Source organism: Triticum aestivum, chromosome 7D (genome assembly GCF_018294505.1).
Source record: "Triticum aestivum cultivar Chinese Spring chromosome 7D, IWGSC CS RefSeq v2.1, whole genome shotgun sequence".
Lineage (NCBI taxonomy): Eukaryota > Viridiplantae > Streptophyta > Magnoliopsida > Poales > Poaceae > Triticum > Triticum aestivum.
Genome location: NC_057814.1, coordinates 234,383,662 through 234,391,388, shown reverse-complemented (window position 1 = coordinate 234,391,388; position 7,727 = coordinate 234,383,662).

Sequence of the window (7,727 nt, the reverse complement as noted above, 5' to 3'; positions counted from 1 at the left end):
CCCTGATGGGTTGTGCCCCCCTCGGAGCTCCCCTCTGGCACTTCTTTGGCCCACTGGATGTCTTCTGGTCCAAAAAAATCTCCAAAAAGTTTTGATGTGTTTGGACTCGGTATTGATTTCATGCGAAGTAAAAAATAGCAACTGACAGTGGGCACTATGTCAATAGGTTAGTCCCAACAAATGATATAAAGTTGCTATAAAATGATTGTAAAACATCCAAGAATGATAATATAACAGCATAAATACTTCATACATTATAGATGCCTTGGAGACGTATTAGTGTGCACGTAGTATGGTTAACCACCCCCCTTCTACTCTTTTCACTCTCTGTTAATGAAATGATACGCTCTATGCATATTCGCAAAAAATGGACAATTTCCATCAAGAATGTGAACACATCAATATTTTAGCACACTTCCTCCTGAAACTATGCTTTTAATGATGGGAGTGATTCATAGGATCCAATTTCGCTCTCGATCACGTGGTCCTAGAGTGCTCATATTGTGACAAGGTCCCCACCAAATATTTGGTGTTGTTTGATTTGTTTGTTGTTCCAAGATGTTCTTGTTGCATATCATATCTCTCCACGACTAGATTCATGTTGCTAGACATATTTCATTGTGCATGCATCGGCCATACATCTTTGAGGCCAGCTGCTTGACCTTGGTAGAGAAAAACATGACCCAGAAAAGTATGTCCTCTGTTTAACGACATCTACAGATGACATAGACGACAAAATTATATTTGTTGGAGCAGGGAGTAGGTCAGAGAAACCGACGCGGTTCATGGCATTTGATGGTTGACTGACACAATCTTGGTAAGTTGCATGGGTAACAAGAGATCCATCGGTATAATATAATGTTAAGGACATGTGGTTTCATTTATAATGGTATATGTAGGTTATTATGTTCAACTTGGCAGCACTACGGTGTCGTTTCTCTCTTGGGGGCATCGTTTGTGGAGTAGCGCTGGAAGACAGAGGCAAGAGGTGGAGCAGCTTCGTCTTGAACGGAGCTTCGTTGGAGATGCCAAGTCATGCCTGGCCGACAGGTGCTACGCTATGTCATGCCTGGTCGGCAAGTACTACGCACGACAGATCTTCGAGAGTCTCCACGTCGGGATGGATAAGCGCAGGGTGGTGGAGTCGTTGGGCGCCGTGGTGGTGTCGACGGATGGCCGCACTGGCAAGGATGATGCGGATGTCTCTCCTGAAGATGGGCAGCGGTTCGATGATGATGGCGGCTTCTAAAACGTGTGCATATGATGTACGCTTTAGGTCTGCTGCACCAGTTTTTGGTTCCAACACATTATATGGATGGATCGGCGACGACATCGGTTATAGATATGGGGAGTGAAAGCACTCCTCATTATCAAGTTTGTAGATGTGAGTTTAGACTTCGGGTGGCTTGATGTATGTTCGTGTCAGACTTTCGTGGAATAATTAATAAAGATGGTTGCATACATCGATTGATGCTGAGGCCGGGGCTTTAATCTCCTTTCAGAAGAAAACTTAGGATATCAATGTCTACTTGTGATGCGTTAGTTTTCTAAATCAATGGTCTGATGTTTTGCCTCTTCGTAAGGATTTATAGTGCATCAATCATTTTTATTTTGTATTTTGATTTAAATATATAATAATGAATAGATAGATAAACTTTATTAATTATAATCAAGGAAACAAACATGTGATACCAGTCGTGGTTACAAATATTGCAGTAAAATGAACTACTCCAATCATTGTGTCATCAACTGTTCATGCAATCTAATACAATAATGGTATTATTAAATAGTCCAATCATGTACAATTCAATTTGTATTTGCAGCCTGAAATAAATATAGAAAAATACGACTGTCAATGTCAAGTCTAGGATTTGAACTCTAACGGATTGGTTTCACCACAAGGAACCTAACCATTTGAGTGTATTAGAGGGGTTTGTGCACTATAGACTATTTAAATTTGGAAGAGCCAACAAAATTTGTGAGTTATTGGATTGGAGTTTGATAGACTATTTAAATTACATGGGCTTTGCAAACTCAGTCTCTTAAGATTGGGCACAAGCATTTTTTCTGAATAAAAAGGTACGGAAAGTTAGCATTCGTGTTGGAGAAGTAACATCAACACTACGCATGCACGGAAAGTTAGCTCGGTTGCTTCAGCTCATATTAGAAGGGGATGAAAAGGTGACAAAATGTTAGGCAGATTAATCCGATGAATGAATTATCCACGGGGATGATCGCTCCGGTGGATCGATTTCGACGAGAATTAAATTGATGGTCTTTTCTGGAATGCTATTTTCGGCTAAACAACTGGGCACAAGGTTCTAAAATATCCACCCACAATCTACTGGAGAGGTATTATAGCACACTTTTTTTTGACAAACATGTACCAGTACACTTAAGGAGCTGCGTGCTAGCAGCATGGCGTAGCGCCTACTAATGCGAGTACCTATTAGCATGTGTATATAAATGCCAGTGCCCAGTGCCTAACAACATGCGTGTTTAGATTTGCAAATTATGGCTGATTCTCTCGTGTGTAGGTTACGCCTACATCTGTCTTGAAGATTGCAACAATACATTGTACATGAAAGAAAGGAAACCCCCTCTCCCTCCTATGTCGTTCCCCTGCCCAGGAGCAAACCGCAACCGTCGGTCACTACCTCCACCTCACGCCATCACCCTCGCCGCCCCGCGCGCGGGGTGGGGTGGGGGCTGCCAGGCGAAGTCCATGTTGCGTTGGCGGCGGCGGGGACTTCTTCTCCCTCTTACGAAGCGTTCCGAATGGTGTGGGCCGGCGTGAGGGGTCGCGGGCGTGGAGGTCTCAAGCGTCTCTCCGATGCGGATCCGGCGAATGGTGGCGCATGGCGACGCAGGTCGATGGTCCGTAGCGGCGTGGAGGTGCGGCTCCATGGCGTCGGAGCAAGGACGTGTGGGTGCGGCGAATCTAGTTTCTCCATCCTTCGACACAGCTCTGTGTCCTGGGGTGGCTTCGGGAAGCGCGGTTGCGCATGATGGCAAGTGGAGGTATGGCTGGTCAAGGGCTATGGTTGGGAACCACGGTAGTTCTTGGCCTCGGGTAGCGCTCCGCTGTTACCTTGATGGCATGATTTTTGACAGGGCACGACGGTCCTGGTTATATATGGCCTGGCGGCTGATGTTGGTGAATGGCAGCCAATGGTCTCCGTGAGGTGCGGCTAACTGCGGTGGATACTTTGTGTTTCTTCGCTGGCGGGCTAGTTCATGGGTGGCGGTGGTTGGTGTTCTTGGCGGGCTTGATGGTGGTAGACGTGCGGCTGAGGATGTGTTGGAAGTTTGAGTGAAGACCGTGTTTCAGCCCTGGGCCTATGACCAGTGATGACGACATCTGCGGGGGTCGTTGACCTTGGAGGCATCGTTGCATGGCTGCCTCACTCCTCCAGCATGGGTCTAGTTGTCGCTGCAGTTTTGGGGGAAACCCTAGATCCATGTGATCGTACGATGGCGGCACTTTGGCGTCATATCCCCTCTTGGGGGCTTCGTCTTTGTAGCTGGGCATTGGCAAGTGGGATCTGGGGAAGACGACAATGTTAGCGGTGGGGATTCTGTGGCAACGAGGATGAGGGAAAGTGATGTCTTATACACTATGGTTGTGGAAGCCAGCTCTTCTTCAGTGTGCTCGTGGGATTGCCTCGGTTTGTTTGTTGTTGCGAAGTTTGAACTGCGACGGCGGGGTCCTGGTGGCGACGACGAAGGGCAACATCATTTGTTCGGTGGTCTTTCGTGGCGCCAACCTTGTATAGTTCTCCTTCGTAGCTCTTGTCGGAGTCAGATTTGCGCTACCCTCGTTGCGGGTGGTTTGTGTTTCAATATGTATCTTCATGTATCTCTGCTCGGCCTCTACGGTGTAGGCTGGGTCGACGGTCATCTATAGTGAAGTCGGAGTCGCTTGCTTGGGGAGAAGGGATGGTGATGATGCCCGCTTGGGGATAAGTGATGACAATGACGCACGTGTGCTATCTTGACGAAGCTCTCTTCGCAGATGTGTCAGAGGTCTCTTGTGTGTTCCATTCAACGGATTGTGATGGTTTTCCATTAATTTACTAGGCAATTTGATTGCTTCCTAATATCCTCGGCTAATAGTGATGTGCCTATTAGATGAAATTTGTTGGGCCTTGAAGAGGAAGGGTTTGCAGTATCAAAAGAATCCTCCATCAGTGTTTGAGAACCAAGGTATCAAATCCGTGGAGTTCCCTACAAGCCAATGATCATCCCGCTCTCAGACAAAGAACCCATCTTGGTCTCCAACTTGACAAATAAGATTGTGAATCTCACTAGCTTTGCTAGTTACATGGATTAATGTATTTAATGGTTGGAATTGATTTTCGTATGCATAGGAAATTAAATTGAGAATATTAACAAACAGAGAAACATGTGAATGGGGCTGTATTTATGAGGAATAGTTGATCAGATTCATAATTTCACTAGTGACACCTCTCCAAAATAGATAAGGTGTGATTAACAAATTACAATTGTGTAATTGCATGTAGTGCACTCTTTGTGGTTTTGGAGTATTGACAACAAAAGTGGTTAAGGGACTAATCCGTTTGTGAGTATACATAGGTGAAAATCTCTGAAAATTTGGTTTTACTAACATAAATGAGCCCTAAAAATGTGAAGGAAATATTGAAGAATTAGGCGCACCTGCAGCGAAGAATTAGCCGAAGAACTGGATTGTGAAGACTTAGTCTTTTATGGTTCTTTTTATTCATCATTGAGTCGTAGGGAATACTATACTATTAAGAGGGGTCCAAGTGATACGGAGACTGTATTTCCAAAGTGTGCTCAATCCAACCTATTTCTTCGAGTAAAGACTTTGAAAAACTCTTGCAACACGGTCCTTGTTGTTCAATGTCTGAATTGATATTCTTCAGTACGTTGTAGTCTAAGTCCTCGCCGAAGAATTAGGAAACTGACAGTTTGGTTCTCCTACCATGAGGAAAAATGAGAGTTTGTATTTCTGATTGTTGCCTCGCTAGCGACAACTGGCGGTGGCCCGTCCCGTTCAATGATCACTTGGAGGCCTCGGGATGCGACCTTGGCTATAAATAGCCATTCGTACCATCATAAGTTAGTTGGCTGATCCATGGTAATTTGTGACAAGTGTCATAAAACCAACCCATCCTTCTGAAGCACTTGAATGAATATTAGTGAGGAAAAACCCTAAGTACCCAAAGACAAAGTGATTGGGCATCACTAAAGAATCTGTTCGAGTGAACCGAAGACTTGTTACTCTTGAAGACTGTGATATTCCAGACAGTTACACGTCATTTCAGAGCATCAGTGTGGATCTACGATGAACAAATATGTGAAGGTTTCGGAGATCTACCTTGAAGATCTACCACGAGTGATTGGGCGAGCTCTAAGTGATCTTAGCTCAAGAAGAATAGCCACAAGACTTGATCTTCTCAGTTAAATCCCATTCCTCCAACTAGACATAGTGTTGTGACAACAACATGGACTGGTGCCACAGATCTCATGTCTTCGTCGAGCAACGAGTTCCATATTCTTCGCCCTTTACTTTATTTAATTGAATGTTGTGAAGACTTTGCACCCTCTCTCCATTGAATAATTTCTCTAAAAAGATTGCTATTGCGTTGCTTTCTATTATGTTAGGTATGTCTCTTGTCTAGCTACTCTTAAGTGTACTTGTCTGTTTATTCGTCTACTTTACTTGTTTTGTTACTTAATATACATGCTATGTTTTGTTCTGATGACTTTGTCCCAGTACTAAACACATGCTTAGAGTAGTTCTTATTATACAGGTATTTCTTGTTTATTGTTTAGTTGGCTAATCCTTCGAAGAATTTGATAAAAATCTTCCACTCACCCCCTCTAGTGGATTAACGCTCTTTCAAGCTGTCTATCGATTAAATTACAGTTTTCATGTTTGATCATACATGTCATGTGCTACCTCTTGAGCACTGCGTTGGTTTTCCCTTGAAGAGGAAAGGGTGATGCAGTAAAGTAGCATAAGTATTTCCCTCAGTTTTTGAGAACCAAGGTATCAATCCAGTAGGAGACCATGCTCGAGTCCCACGCACCTACGCAAACAAATAAGAACCTCGCAACCAACGCGATAAAGGGGTTGTCAATCCCTTCACGGTCACTTACGAGAGTGAGATCTGATAGAGATGATAAGATAATATTTTTGGTATTTTATGCTAAAGACTAAAAGTAAAGAAAGCAAAATAAACGGCGCCAGAAATAGCTTGTTGTTGGGAGATTAATATGATGGAAAATAGACCCGGGGGCCATAGGTTTCACTAGTGGATTCTCTCAAGATAGCATAAGTATTACAGTGGGTAAACGAATTACTGTCGAGCGATTGATAGAATTGAGCATAGTTATGAGAATATCTAGGTATGATCATGTATATAGGCATCACGTCCGTGACAAATAGACCGACTCCTGCCTACATCTACTACTATTACTCCACACATCGACCGCTATCCAACATGCATCTAGAGTATTAAGTTCATAAGAACAGAGTAACGCTTTAAGCAAGATGACATGATGTAGAGGGATAAACTCATGCAATATGATATAAACCCCATCTTTTTATCCTCGATGGCAACAATACAATACGTGTCGTTTCCCCTACTTTCACTGGGATCGAGCACCGCAAGATTGAACACAAAGCTAAGCACTTCTCCCATTGCAAGAAAGATCAATCTAGTAGGCCAAACCAAACTGATAATTCGAAGAGACTTGCAAAGATAACCAATCATACATAAAAGAATTCAGAGAAGATTCAAATATTGTTCATAGATAATCTTGATCATAAACCCACAATTCATCGGATCTCGACAAACACACCGCAAAAAAGAAGAGTTACATCAAATAGATCTCCAAGAGAATCGAGGAGAACTTTGTATTGAGATCCAAAGAGAGAAAAGAAGCCCTCTAGCTAATAACTATGGACCCGAAGGTCTGAGGTAAACTACTCACACATCATCGGAGAGGCTATGGTGTTGATGTAGAAGCCCTCCGTGATCGATGCCCCCTCCGGCAGGACGCCGGAAAAGGCCCCAAGATGGGATCTCACGGGTACAGAAGGTTGCGGCGGTGGAATTAGGTTTTTGTGGTGCTCCTTGATGGTTTGGGGGTACGTAGGTATATATAGGAGGAAGAAGTAGGTCGGGAGCCACGAGGGTGGAGGGCGCGCCTGGGGGGCGCCCCCTGCCTCGTGGCCGCCTCGTTGGTTGCTTGACGTCCACTCCAAGGCCTCTGGATCATGTTTGTTCCGAAAATCACGTTCCCAAAGGTTTCATTCCGTTTGGACTCCGTTTGATATTGTTTTTCTGCGAAACACTGAAATAGGCAAAAAACAGCAATTCGGACTAGGCCCCAGGTTAATAGGTTAGTCCCAAAAATAATATAAAAGTGTATAATAAAGCCCATTAATCATCCAAAACAGAATATAATATAGCATGGAACAATAAAAAATTATAGATACGTTGGAGATGTATCATCATGATTGCATCTAGACATTACGTCCTTAGGGCATCTCCAACGCTGACCCTCAAACCGTCCGTATACATCCAGACAACTTTGTCCAGACGTGTTCTACCATCCAACACGGGCATGTATCGGTCCGCCGATTGGTCTGGACGCACTTTTTCCCGCAAATTGGAAGCAAAGTGGGGGTGGCTTTGCGGGAGTCTGGACAGCAGCCACGTAGGACTCCGCCA